The sequence below is a fragment of the Notamacropus eugenii genome, chromosome 5, assembly GCF_028372415.1.
Source record: "Notamacropus eugenii isolate mMacEug1 chromosome 5, mMacEug1.pri_v2, whole genome shotgun sequence".
Classification (NCBI taxonomy): Eukaryota; Metazoa; Chordata; class Mammalia; order Diprotodontia; family Macropodidae; genus Notamacropus; species Notamacropus eugenii.
Window position 1 is genome coordinate 372,178,606 of NC_092876.1, and position 14,594 is coordinate 372,193,199.

Below are 14,594 nucleotides of genomic sequence, written 5' to 3' on the forward strand. Positions count from 1 at the left end.
CTTCTTCAGCTGTTCCAGGAGAGCTGCTTGTGCTTGCAAGAAGTTCATAGTCCCTTCTGAAGTTTCAGATGGAAGTACAGTCTCAGCTCTGACCTCTTTGGTGTTTGTGTTTTGGTCCTTATCTCCATAGAAAGATTCTATGGTTTTTTCACCCTTCATCTGCCTTTTCCTGTTCATGATGTTGACTGAGTATTGTAGCTTCTGGTTCTTTCAGTCAGAAGCTACAGAACTTTGTGTTGAGCTGATGTGTGAAAAAGCTAAAAGCAGGTTTTTGTTTTTTGTTTCCCAGATCAACCCTGGGGTTAGCTTTTTAAGTGTGTGAGAGGAGTGGTCTAGTCTCAGGAGATCTCCTCAGCTGACCTGAGGCAAAGGCAAGGTCAGGGGATGGTGATCCCAGCTTCCCTATTGTCTTCCCTTTTCCCCTGGAGGGCTGAGGCAAGCCTAGATGCTAATGCATGTTCCCACCCCTCCTGACTCCTCTCCTGGCGCTGAGGCTTGACTGGGTCCTAGTGCGAGTTTTCTCTGCCCTGGGTCCTCTGTCCTTCTAGTTCGCCTCTGCCACAGTAGGAGGAATCCCCCTTAGCTATTTTCCTAGCCTCAGGTGTTATGGGACGATTGGCCCCTTCTGCTGTTCCTGCTGATCCAGGATTTTTCTGGGGAAATATTTTATGGTTCTTTCACGGTCTTGGGGGGGAGGAGAGAGCATTTACTGATCACTCCACCATCCTGGCTCCCAGAAGTTCAAGTAGGTGACTTACCGAAGTTTAATCTTCAGGCTGAAGGTCTCAGGAGCTGCTGCGCTGATATCTGGCGCTCAGCGGCTCTCCCTTGCTCCGTTTGGCTTGTCTCCCATTCTGCTGGTTCTGCCTGCCACTCTCAGGCTTCTTGGGTCCCTTCCACTCTGCTGCGCTGACCATACTGTGCTGTGTGCTGGGGGCTCATCCCTGTGGAACAGATCCTTCTTGTGGACCTTCCAGTCTAACCTGGGCTCTGAATCCATCACAGTCTATCTCCCACTGGATTCTGCACCTCCAAAATTTAGTCAGATTTTCCTTTCAGAGGTATCCAAAGGAGTTTGTCCAAGAGCTTAGGTGAGTCATTGTTCTCACTCTGCCATCTTGGCTCCGCCCCCCAAAAAATTCTCAAAACACTAAAAAGTATTATGGTTGGACTACTGAACACAGTGTAGGAAGTGATGGCACCAATGACTGAGAAATAGAAATGAAGGTGACTAGGACTTAAAGTTCATACTGAAAGACACATGGTAGAAAGTTGCTGGAAAGCATTGTTAATCATCAAAAGACATTTCAGGAAAGTCTTTAGGATCTTATACTCTGAAGAACAGCAGTAATAGTAGGAACTATAATATTTTGACAAAAGGGGAAATGGTAGGTGGTTAATAAACACTTGTCAATTTGCTCATTGATTGACTGGATTAAAATACTTAGTACACACGGAGACCACAATCTCAGGTGTCTGCTTGGAGCTAAAAAGTAGATCTCAGTACATATATAAATAACTCTCCATCTTTCTTTCCAACTGTTCAGAATTAGTTCTCAAGTGACCCCTTTGGAATGAAAATATCCATAGTTGAGCTTGTCCCAGAAACCAAGTTTTTGAATGTCACAGCCTGGAGTAAGTTAGCTACTTCTGGGATATCCATAAGGGAGGGGGAAAATGGCAACACCCATTTCCAGTTCCCCACTCTGCAGAGGCGGCAAGCTTCAAACTTATCAAAATTGTAGTAGTCCTCATTAAGAAAGGAAAATCAAGCCAAATGTGAAGGAAAGCAGTGTAGTAATTATAGAGTTATGAAGATTTAAAAGCTCTGTGCCTGAGCAGGCAGAGCTGGACATGCTTCCTTTGGGTTCAAAAGCTCCCACAATTAGACTGTGTTGCCTGGGCTTAGGGGGAGTAGAACACTGAATTAGAACTCCCCATTACTTGATTAATTAGCAGTGCGAAAGTGGGCCCTGGAAAAGGCTATCTGTTTCGGGGTGCTTCTAATTTTTCCTCCTCCATCCTTTGACCCTTTGTTTTTATTGCTTTCAATTTCTCTGAACAATTCAAGATGAGCCAAGACACAGAGAGGGACACTCAAAATTTGAATTAAGGATGAGAATGGAAGATAAAAGATTCAGAAGCTCACAGAGATACTGTTAAATGTTATGTAATAACTCGTTCCTTTCTTCATCTTGGACTGTTAAATATTAACAACATAACCACATGTTGGTGGATGTAACAAGGAAAACAAGACAAAATAATTTAATGAGGTTCAACATAAGATAAAGTTGTCTTTGGAAGATTAATGTTATATTCATTCAATTGTATTACATAAGCACTTATTATTAGGCAACTACTGTCTTCAAAAGTATTGTGCTAAGTGCTTGGGAAAATGCAAGGTTTACATAAAACCACAGTGCTCATGGAAGAGTGTACTGGGTAGACCTGGCACACCCTGGAAAGAACACTACCCTGAGCCTTCCCTGAAATTGAAAAGGGGAGACCAGGAGACATATTTGGCCAATGATCTTATAAATACCCATATATACGATACACCTCCTACTCTCAAGATGCTTATAGTCTATATAGGGTTTAAGATGCATACAAAGCTCTCTTTGTGGTGGCAAAGGACTGGAAATTCTGGGGATGCCTGCCAGTTTTGGAATGGCTAAACAAGTCATATTAAATGATTGTGATAGAACACTATTATGCTAGAAGAAATGATGAGCTTCTTGATTTTAGAAAAGCATGGATAGATTTGTATGACATAGTAAAGAGCAAAGTGACGGAACCAAAAGAAAATTGTATACAATAACAGCAATATTGTTTAAAGAACAACTTTGAGTGACTAAGTCATTTTGACTATTATAAATACCCACATAAATACCCAAAACAAAGGACATGTGAAGGATATCTGCATCCAGAGAAAGAACTGGTAAAGTATGAATAGAATGATTTTAGATACATATACATATTTGTGTCTAATGGTAGCCATCTTTGAGGGGAGGAAATAAGGGGGAAAAGAGAAATTTAAGTAATAACTTTATTATGCAGTTTCATCTGCAATCATCTTCTTTTTAGTTCTCCTGTTATGGAAATGCGTGTTTTATTTCATAAATTAAAAATAAAATAAATTTAAAAAATTTAAAAGATGTATATAAAGATAACTATGGTTCAAAGTAAGATATAACAGCCCTATTAGATGAGTAGAGAACAAAATGCTATGTCAGGTTTGAAAAGATAATGAATATGAGAGATCAAAGAAGGCTTCATAGAGGAAGGGAGCATTTGAGTTGAGCTCTAAAGGATGACTAGGAATTGAACAGAGGGGAAAGAGGAGAGTCCAAGCATAGTGAATGGCATGAATAAAGATATGAAAGGAGCAAAATTTAGAGTATATTTAAGAAAGAGTGTATCCCTATTTGAGCATAGTATGAAGGGATATGAAGGGGAATCATATGAGATAACAGTGGCTAAGTCTTTCACATATCAAGTAAAATAATTGGAATTTTATTTCAACAGTAATAAAAAACTGAACAAAGGAATGACATGACCAAGTGTGTGAATAAGGAAAATTATTCAAACAATGGTAGGACAAATGGAAGAGAAGAACCAAAGGCTCATTGAGCATGTTGTTAATAAGACTATTGCAATTTTCCAGGCAGAAAAGATGTTAAGGAGGTCCTTTATAAGGGGAGTAACAGTGGGGAAGGAAAAAGGAATGTGCATTGATATAGTATCTATTGCCTACGAGGCACTGTGCTACATATCTTTTTTAAACAAATATTATTTTATTTGATCCTCATAATAACCCTGTGAGGTAGGTACTATTTATTCCTATTTTACAGTTAAGGAAACTGAACTGAAAAGAGATTAAATAACTTGCCCAGGGTCACACAGTGAGCAGGTGTCTGGGGCTAGATTTGAATTTAGGTCTGCCTGACTGCAGAGCCAGTGCTCTCGCCATTGTGTTACATTTGGAATCATAAGACCTGGGAGGGGCCCACCAGCTTCCCACCTCCAACACCAACACTGCCACTCATGAGTAGATAAATTCAAGAGTCCCAGGAGTGGCATAAACCTTCAGACCACTGGTTCTGCTTCCGGGTCAGGTCCCACATTCCAACCATTATCTAGAAAAGCTAATATGACTCCAAAGAGGAAATTCTTACTACCAAAGTTCTTGACACTGTTAAATGGTTCAATAGCAGAAAACAATATGGTTTTACCAATGGAAATATCATTAAAGAAGGAGCCTTATCATGTACTTTGCTACCACACTCTAAGACCTGTAGCGGTCTTTCCATCTGACTTACAGTTGAGACCCCCTTTTTTTGTTTCCTCATAGAATGTAAGCACTTTCATAACAGGGATGGTCTTGAGATAGAAAAGTCATATCCTTAATATTTAAGAGAATTCTTTACACATAGTAAACACTTAATAAGTGCTTATTTATTCATTCATTCATATGGTACAGAATGCTTACTTCTCCACTACATTTCTATCATAAATTCCTTGGAGACAGTGGTGTTCCATGTCTTATGGCCATATACCCACACTGGCAAAATGTTTGTATTGAAAAGGTAATCTTTTGATTTCAAGGAAAGTTTGGGGGTCTGTAAAAAGAGTATTACAATTTCCCGAGAGCAATTCAGCCCACTCTCTTCTTCCTCTTCAGCTCTGGATTACATTTATTGCCTGTCTCAAATAATAATATTGGACAAGCTCTATAGGGTATTCATCCAAATGCATGTAGAAATCTGGGTAATGGACATCATTCATCTTCTTGGTCTTTCCTTATGAATGATAGTCCAACCTCTTTTGAATGATTACAGATCTCTTCCAAGATGTTGTTCAATATTTCAAGACTTAAAACTATCATCACAGTGTCATCTGCAGGCATTTAGAAGACCTCACCATCCACTGGGAATCTCTTATTGACTTGGACTCTGTATTAGATCTCCTTCATTACTGTTCTCTTTTTGGGGAACATATATGTGTTCGTCCTTTGTTACCAAAGAAAACCATGCCATCAGAAAAATAATGACATGACTTGCACTTGAGTTTCTTTTGAGTGAAGGAGGGCTGTGCAAGTCACCAGTCTCACTTCTCCTCCAGAATCATCTGAATCCAGTGACCAGACATTCACCAGGATGACTGGAGATGACCCAGGATGAGGCAATTAGTGTTAAGTGACTTGCCCAAGGTCACACAGCTAGTGAATGTCAAATGTCTGAGGTAAGATTTGAACTCAGGTTCTCCTGACTCCTGCACTGGTGCTCTATCCACTGCACCACCTAGCTGCCCCTTCGGGAACATATACCTCCCTGTCTAATGCCTTGCTAACTATCACAGAATTCATGAATGATGTGTTTATTTTGAAATAGTCAGCAAAACCCATCAATGTGTTTACCTTTAACAGCCAAGCTCAAAACAAAAATACTTAATGAAATGGCTTGGTTTGAACAATAACAACAAAACATTTCCTACGTATACCTAGGGTACGTTGTCTCACATGTAAGCAGCAAGTGACTCTTGGGAAATAAGGCACACTGAGCTGTTTATCATCCACTGAGCCTTCTATTGTACACTGAGCCAGAGGATTTATTGAGCATGCTCAAACAACTCTGTCACCCTTCACTGGGCATGACTTACTTTCAAAGTTCAGCAAACATGATGGAAATGGAAAATGCCCTTTGCAGCCTGTTATGTTCATTAACTTACAATTTTATCTCTGGTGGTATATGGATTCCAAATTCATTGCCAGGCTCATCATGGTTTAATACCACTTTCCTGCTTTCCCCCACTGTTCTAAATTAGGTCCAAGTCCCCAAATTAGCTTGCTTCTATTGATCAAATAGTTTTTCTTCAAACAGAAAATACTCTTGTATGTTGGCCATTATTTACTTTATGATAGTAAAAAGCTTACAATTCAATGTATGTTTTTCAAAAAATAAAAACCAAGCTTTCCCAGCCCATAAAAGAGCAAAGAGTTTGTTTAAGTGAGCATATAACTAAAGGAGACATTTGACTTCTTTGGGCTTATGGTACATCCCTATAAGTTTTGGTTATAGGGAGCCTGAAGCTATAGCATCACTTAATCTTGGTAACCATGGCCTGAAGTAGAATATTTTCTGTACTATGTCCAGAAAAAAAATGATGATTGGGTATTGGGGGAAGGGGCAGCCACCATGTTGCTTAAGAAAGAGAAATTGACCCATGTCAGAAGTCAAAGCTTCTGTGCTGATCAGCAGGGCAATTAGGCTCATGAGTGTTCACTGTTGTTGTTGATAATGATAATAATGTTGATGATGACGATGACAATGACAACGACAATGATGATGATGTTGGTGGTGGTGGTGGTGTTCATCCTTCACTCTCAAAGAGGACCAATGATATCACAAGGGTGATATCTTGACTTGTCTATGAATTAGATTTAAGTGAGTTGAAGCTTTGAAAAGTTGTCAGCCTCACTCTCCCTTCCAGAGTTTGTACTTAAAGCCTGAATAAGATTGGAGACCTTGTCTCACAGAAAGAGGATGAGTGAGAGGAGATGGAGAGAGAATATATTTCTCCAAGCATCTGCCCTGGTGCTACATTCATTGCAGTCATCTGTGATGGTGTTAGGTAGACTTCGTCAGCATCTGCTGTAGTAGGTTGTGTACTCTTCCAGAGTACTTCTTGTAGCTGTTTTTCCTTCTTCCTGATTGCTTGGCTTTCACACCATAAAGTTTCTCTATTCTAACCATATGTTTTTTTTTTGTTAAAAGTTGGGGAGGAATGAGTTTGGGAATCAAGGTCAGTCCATTCCACCAGTGGCGCTAGGTACCGTGCCTCCGCTTGTTCATTCACCCTTAGGGGTGTGGACAAAGGGCAGGTGACACACAAATACACACAGCATCCATGGGAAGAGTGGCCACATATGGGGGAAAATATGGGAAAGTATATTCTGTATGTAGAAAATATGTGTGGCTAGGATGCAAATACCAGGAATATATTTGATTATGGAGTCTGCATAGAGGGACAGCTCATACCTCTCACATCCAGATGTCATCAGGCTACTCTTACCCAGTTTTGCTCTCTGTTGGTCTCATAGTCCCCACAGGCTGTCCAGTAGATATTGCTGTGTTGGTGGCTGTTCAGCTGTAGCCTGTTCTACCTCTGGCTTCTCATTCAACTGAAATCTTTGGCTATTTTTCTTCTCATGGCTACTACCTCTTCATCTCAAGTATCTAAAGAGAAGAAGCAAAAGAGATGGAGCTGGAAATGAGAGTTGTGGTAAAAGACTATTATAAGACTGTGGAGTAAGCTCAGATGCTCAAAGTGCTCTGCCTCAGCCTATTGCTTTGGGACAAAAAGCACTGATTGAGAAGTCTGGGAATTGCCTGTTCTATGAAAAATATGAGGAAACAAAGCAAAGGGCTTTTAAATATTATTATGTTTTAAAATACATTTTTGTTATCTTTTCTTTTTTATATCACAAGAATTTCTATTAATGTCTTTCTCTTCTCTCCCAAAGAGAGAGTTACAACAGAGCTTAAACTATGCTAAGGAAACTTTATTCTCACAAGTTGTCTTCCCCTCACCCTCAAGCCCAATTTATCACTCTTTCCCCCAGTTTGAGTTTTACTTAATGTATTAATGTCCTTTTCTTCTTCCTTCCTTTTTTTCCTTTCTTTTATCTCTATATCTAGTTCTTCCCCTCTTTTCTCTCTCTCAGTTAAATGGTCAAGTAAAATCCTTCTATCTTTCCTCCCCTTTAACTTCTTTTGTTTATTAGGGTTTTCACATTTTTTTCTCTGACTTTCTCTACAAGGCATTTTTTACTTCATTTTTATTATTCTCTTCCCTTTCTGCCTATTCCAGATTTTTATTCTTTAATTCGTGGTCCTTATACTTACTTATTTCTTCTTTAGTCTCTATTTTCCTCATGGAATCAGTGCTTCTGAAGTACCTATTCTAAGCTCCTCCTAAATAGTTTCTATTTGATTGCCTTGTAGATCTTGTCCCCTCCCCCTTTGTCTGTTTATCTCACTCTTAAAATTTTCAATTCCTGCAGTAGATAAAGATGATAGAAATTTTGCCACATAGTATAAATCTTCCCGGGTCTCTGATTGCATGGTCCATTTCTACCCTCTCTTTCCCAGAATCATTTCATTTCCCATTTGCCATGAAATTTGCTTGGATTTGATCTGGAAGGTAGTGGTTCCTCACAGGAACTTTGATCGCAGTTGTTTTTCTCTTTCTAGTCCTCCCATCCCCAGAGTAATTTATTTTGTTACCTGTGCTTTGCTTGGTAGCTGTTTTTATTTACCTTTCTTGTGTCTTCTGAGGTCTTTGCAAAGCAAATTCATCTAGGGTTTTCATAGAAATGCTTCAAATGACTCTCTTTCATTGAACATCCATCTTTTTCATTGATGATTAGACTCAGATTTTCAATGTATGTCATCTTAGTTTGTATCTTAAGTTCTTTTGTTCTTCAGAATAATTTCATTTCCTTCAGGGGTTTCTGATAACTGCAGAATAGTTTCATATTATTCTAATTTTCTATGAAATTATGAATTTGAGTTTGTAGTAAAGTTTTTTGTTTGTTTCTTTTTTTCTGGAAGAGTTCCATAGATTCCTTTAACTGATACTTTATTTTCTGTGTTCAGAACAGTTTTCTTTATATTATTTCCTGTATTATGGTGTTTAGATTTTGGGATTTATGTTCTACTGGGAGATTGTAATCTGAAAGTTATCGCTACACATTCTGTCTTTGAGATCAGTGTGCTTTGCTTGTATGGAGATCCTTAAGCATTATTTCTTGTTGCTTCTCTTCTTCCAGATTGTCCTTCACCTCTAATTATTTTTATCATCAATCAGTTGTTTTCTTTCTTGCTTCTTTGGAGAGATACCATCATGAGTTCAGTTTTTTTTAATCTTACCAATTATTTTTGCTGGGTCATAAATACAAATTTCATGATTTTTGTTTAACTCTTTAACAATTTGGAAACATCTTGCTTTGGCTCCATGCTCTCTTGGGAATTCACAGGATCCTGTACTTCAACAGGTGTTGAATTTCCTTTGTCTTGTCATGTTTATTCAGAAATATTTGGTTTTACTCAGATGTTCTGTTGGATATCTTTCCTTCTATATTAATATTTTCCCTATAAATTTATCTACTCATACCTAATATCTTTGAAATCTTTGGTAATTTTAGTTTTGTTTTCCTTAATACTCCCTTATTACTCCTTTTCCCTTTGATGGTGGATCCCCCAAGGGCTGAACCACAAAGTTCTCTCACTTCCCACCCACATTAGGGAAATTAATTTTTTTACTAGTCATGGTCCCTGCCTCAAGTGAATTCTGGGCAGACAGAACATGCTAGTCCCCTTACTATGGATGGTACTCCTTCCTTCAGACTTGGTAGTGATCCACACCCGCACCCATTCTCTGTTCCAGTGCCCTTGTCCTCTACTTCTCTAGCTGAGAGTTCCTACAGCTTAGCCCACTCCTGTAACAGGCAGAAAAGAGTTCTGCTTTCCTGTATCTGTATCTCCTGTGGTGGTGGGGGTCGGGTATCTAGATATTAATTCATCAGGTTATTTTTTCATTAGGCTTCATTATCCTGTGGTGACATTTGCAATTACTTTACCTCTTGTGCAAAATTTGTATGATGGGAAGTGATTGGAGAAAATGTCTAATCTTCCATCTTATTGGTCACATGATCTGGAAGTCATCTGAAAAAGTTTCTCTCCCCAAACCTCCTTCCCTTTCACTTGTCTATTGCTTAATAGGCAACCAAAAATGACTTGTTCTTTCATAGTATCTTAGTTATTTAAGTATTCTGATCTTATTTTCTCTTCACCAAAAACAAATAAATCCTATGATTTATGCAATCACATTTCTTTGTATATTCTGATCATGGTCACTGTACAAACAGGAGAAATGCTCTGATTATTCTAACTACCATGAAGGAACTGGCTTAAAAAGGAACTGGCTTAAAAACACCCTTCCTGTTTGGGGGCTGATTTTCTAATGCTTAGAAGAGAGAAATCTTTTCTCTAACATGGGGGCAAAAAAGCTATGTTGATTTATTTTTTTTATTTCACTAATAATTCTATGAATTTCCCAGAGAATGAGAGAGAATTCCATGTGTATCTGGGGCTATCGTCTGGAAATGAATCTCCAACCAGATTCTAGAGGAGGGGGCAGGAAGAAAAGAAGGGGGGGAAAATATAGCCTTTGAGTTAACAGGTCTTTACTCCTGCTTTGAAGAAAAGAGAAGAGAAAATTAGAGCAGAAGGTAATGGTCAAAAGGAAAGGATCTAATAGGCAAAGGTAACCATAGTCTGAGTAGATTTTGTATTCATATCCTTCTACAAGAAAGGAAAAATGAGGAGCAAGTTGCCAGCCAACCAAATTTAACTCTTCACAGTTACATCTAGTTATTGGAAGAACACTGAATGTATCTCCCAATTTCTTGTCTCTAAAGGCTAGATTATAAACTGGGTCATGGGTTTTATATATTTTTCCTTTTTTGTAATTTTATTTTAATATTTGATTTTTGAAATTTTGAGTTCCAATTTCTCTCCCTCTTCCTATCTTGGCTATTGAGAAGGCAAGCGATATGATGTCAATTATTCATGTGAAGTCATAGAAAACAAATTTCTGTATTAACAAAAGTAAGAAAAATGAAGGAAGTGAAAAAAATATCCTTCAGTCTGCACTCAGAGTCCATCTGTTCTCTCTCTGTCTGGATATAGATAGCATTTATCAACATAAGTCCTTCAGAATTGTCTTGGATCATTGCATTGATTAGAGTAGGATAGTTGATCATCATTATGATACTGGTTTTTTTTTTATTCTTTTAAATTTATTTATTCAACTTTTAACATTCATTTTCACAAAATTTTGGGTTCCAAATTTTCTCCCCATTTGTCCCCTGTCCCCACCCCAAAACACTGAGCATTCTAATTGCCCCTATCATCAATCTGCCCTCTCTTCTATCATCCCTCCCTTCCCTTGTCCCCATCTTCTCTTTTTTCCTGTAGGGCCAGATAACTTTCTGTACCCCTTTACCTGTATTTCTTATTTCCTAGTAGCAAGAACAGAACTCGACAGTTGTTCCTATAACTTTGAGTTCCAACTTCTCTTCATCCCTCTCTCCACACCCATTCTCTTTGGGAAGGCAAGCAATTCAATACAGGCCATATCTGTGTGGTTTTGCAAATGACTTCCATAATAGTCATGTTGTGTAAGACTAACTATATTTCCCTCCATCCCATCCTGCCCCCTATTGCTTCTATTCTCTCTTTTGATCCTGTCCCTCCTCAAGAGTGTTGACTTCAAATTGCTCCCTCCTCCCATTGCCCTCCCTTCCATCATCCCCCCCCCTACCCTGCTTATCCCCTTCTCCCCCACTTTCCTGTATTGTAAGATAGGTTTTCATACCAAAATGAGTGTGCATTTTATTCCTTCCTTTAGTTGAATGTGATGAGAGTAAACTTCATGTTTTTCTCTCACCTCCCCTCTTTTTCCCTCCACTAAAAAGTCTTTTGCTTGCCTCTTTTATGAGAGGTAATTTGCCCCATTCCATTTCTCCCTTTCTCCTCTCAATATATTTCTCTCTCACCACTTAATTTCATTTTTTTTAAGATATGATCCTGTCCTATTCAATTCACTCTGTGCTGTGTGTGTGTGTGTGTGTGTGTGTGTGTGTGTGTGTAATCCCACCCACTACCCAGATACTGAAAAGTTTCAAGAGTTACAAATATTGTCTTTCTATGTAGGAATGTAAACAGTTCAACTTTTATAAAGTCCCTTATGACTTCTCTTTGCTATTTACTTTTTCATGCTTCTCTTCATTCTTGTGTTTGAAAGTCAAATTTTCTTTTCAGGTCTGGTCTTTTCATCAAGAATGCTTGAAAGTCCTCAATTTCATTTAAAGACCCTTTTTTCCCTTGAAGTATTATACTCAGTTTTGCTGGGTAGGTGATTCTTGGTTTTAGTCCTAATTCCTTTCACTTCTGGAATATCCTATTCCATACCCTTCGATCCCTTAATGTAGAAGCTGCTAGATCTTGTGTTATCCTGATTGTATTTCCACAATACTTGAATTGTTTCTTTCTAGCTGCTTGCAATATTTTCTCTTTGACCAAGGAACTCTGGAATTTGGCCACAATGCTCCTAGGAGTTTCTCTTTTTGGATTTCTTTCAGGCGGTTGGTGGATTCCTTGAATACTTATTTTGCCCTCTGGTTCTAGAATCTCGGGGAAGTTTTCCTTGATAATTTCATGAAAGATGATGTCTAGATTCTTTTCTTGAAAGATGATGTCTAGGCTCTTTTCTTGATCATGGCTTTCAGGTAGGCCCACAATTTTTAAATTGTCTCTCCTGCATCTATTTTCCAGGTCAGTTGTTTTTCCAATGAGATATTTCACATTATCTTCCATTTTTTCATTCTTTTGGTTTTGTTTTGTGTTTTCTTGTTTTCTCATAAAGTCATTAGCCTCCATCTGTTCCATTCTAATTTTGAAAGAACTATTTTCTTCAGTGAGCTTTTGAACCTCCTTTTCCATTTGGCTAATTCTGCTTTTTAAAGTATTCTTCTCTCATTGGCTTTTTGAACCTCTTTTGCCAATGGAGTTAGCCTATTTTTCAAGGTGTTATTTTCCTCAGCATTTTTTTGGGTCTCCTTTAGCAAGGTGTTGACCTGCTTTTCATGCTTTTCTTGCATCTCTCTCATTTCTCTTCCCAGTTTTTCCTCCACTTCTCTAACTTGATTTTCAAAATCCTTTTTGAGCTCTTCTATGGCCCGAGCCCATTGAGTATTTATTTTGGATGTTTGGGATACAGAAGCCTTGATTTCCATGTCTTTCCCTGATGGTAAGCATTGTTCTTCCTCATCAGAAAGGAAGGGAGGAGATATCTGTTCACCAAGAAAGTAACCTTCTATGGTCTTATTTTTTTTCCCCCTTTTCTGGGCATTTTCCCAGCAGGTTACTTGACTTCTGAGTGTCCTCTCCACACCCACCTGGCCTCCAGATCCGCCCAGCCAGTGCTTGGGGTCTGAGATTCAAATGCTGCTTCCCAGCCTCAGGGCTTTGGGCAGGGGCAGGGCTGCTATTCAGTGTGAGATTAAGTTCAGGTGCTCAGGTGGGGGCAGGGCTGCCACACAGGGCTCAGTTCCCTCAGGGGGTTTATGTGGAGACCTTCAACAATGGATCTGAGCTCCTGCCTTCTTTGGGAGCCCTTGTCTGCTGCTGCCTCTGCTGCTGCCTCCCAAGGGGGCCTGAGTTATGGGGATACCCCTCTCCCCTCTTGGTGAGCCAAAAAGACTCTCTCACTGACTTTTGGTGCCTGTGGGTTGAGGAACCTGCATGGCCACTGGAGATTCCGTCCCTGAAGCCTACTGGGATCTACTCCTCTTGGTGCCGCATGGCCAAGGCAGGCCTGGGCTCTGCTCCAGGTCCGGTGCATGACAGACCTTTCGGGTCAGTTTTTCAGGTCTCTCTGGAACAGAAATCTCCTCCACTCCGTTGTTCTGTGGCTTCTGCTGCTCCAGAATTTGTTGGGAGTTCTTCTTTACAGGTATTTTATGGTCTGTGGGTTTGGAGCTAGCATATGTGTATCTTTCTACTCTGCCATCTTGGCTCCTCCCTCATCATTACGATATTGTTGTTACGATATACAATGATCTCCTAGTTCTGCTCACTTCACTTTGCACAAGTCTTCACAGATTTTTCTGAAACAATTCCCCTCATCATTTCTTATTACACAATATGGGTCGTGTATTTTAATTGCTACCAAATAGTTCTGGGATTCAGGCTTCTCAGCTTTTGAATCCTAAACCTATTTCATTTATACCTGTATGTGTCCCTTTGAGTGATTTGATTGATGTACAAACCCATCAGCCCTCAATGAAAACATTTTCTTGACTATGAAATTGTCTCCTTTGTTATCATATCAAGCACCAAAAACTGTTAATGACCAAAATATTTGAGTTCATGGAGCAGAAAGGAGACAATGCAGATGAATCCGGGTCAGGCCAAAAGAGCAGGTGTGTTTGCTGAAGGTACCAGACTTTCCATACAGTCAGGGATTGCATTCAGCTAGTATATTTATATTTTAGGTCAACAGGAGTCATTCAGTAGTTTCTGGTCTTTGTTTAAAACAGTCCTCATAATCGTACAGACACAGAGTGATTAAATATAAAGAAAGATAGAGGAGTAAAGGAAGGGGAGCTCTCCAGGTATGACAGACTGCAGACTGAGTTTCAGTATTTGTTTGTTTTGAGGGAGGGTGCCTTTTAAAAAATGTTGAACTTGACTTATCAAAAAACACAATCATTTCCATATAAAAGGAATATAAAAAGATTTTCATATGAAAATATGAATCTTTATTATGTACAACTTGTGCTTAAAATGTATGATAAATTTATCACAGTAATTCCATATTGACCTGCTTCTCTCTCTCTAAACTTCCTTCAGCTCTTTCCAGTATATGTTATAAATGTTTCACTGATACTCTTTATTTTTTGGCATCACTATTATTATTCTCTCTCTCCTTCTAAAACTCTCCCACTCCATTAAAAAAAATTAATATCC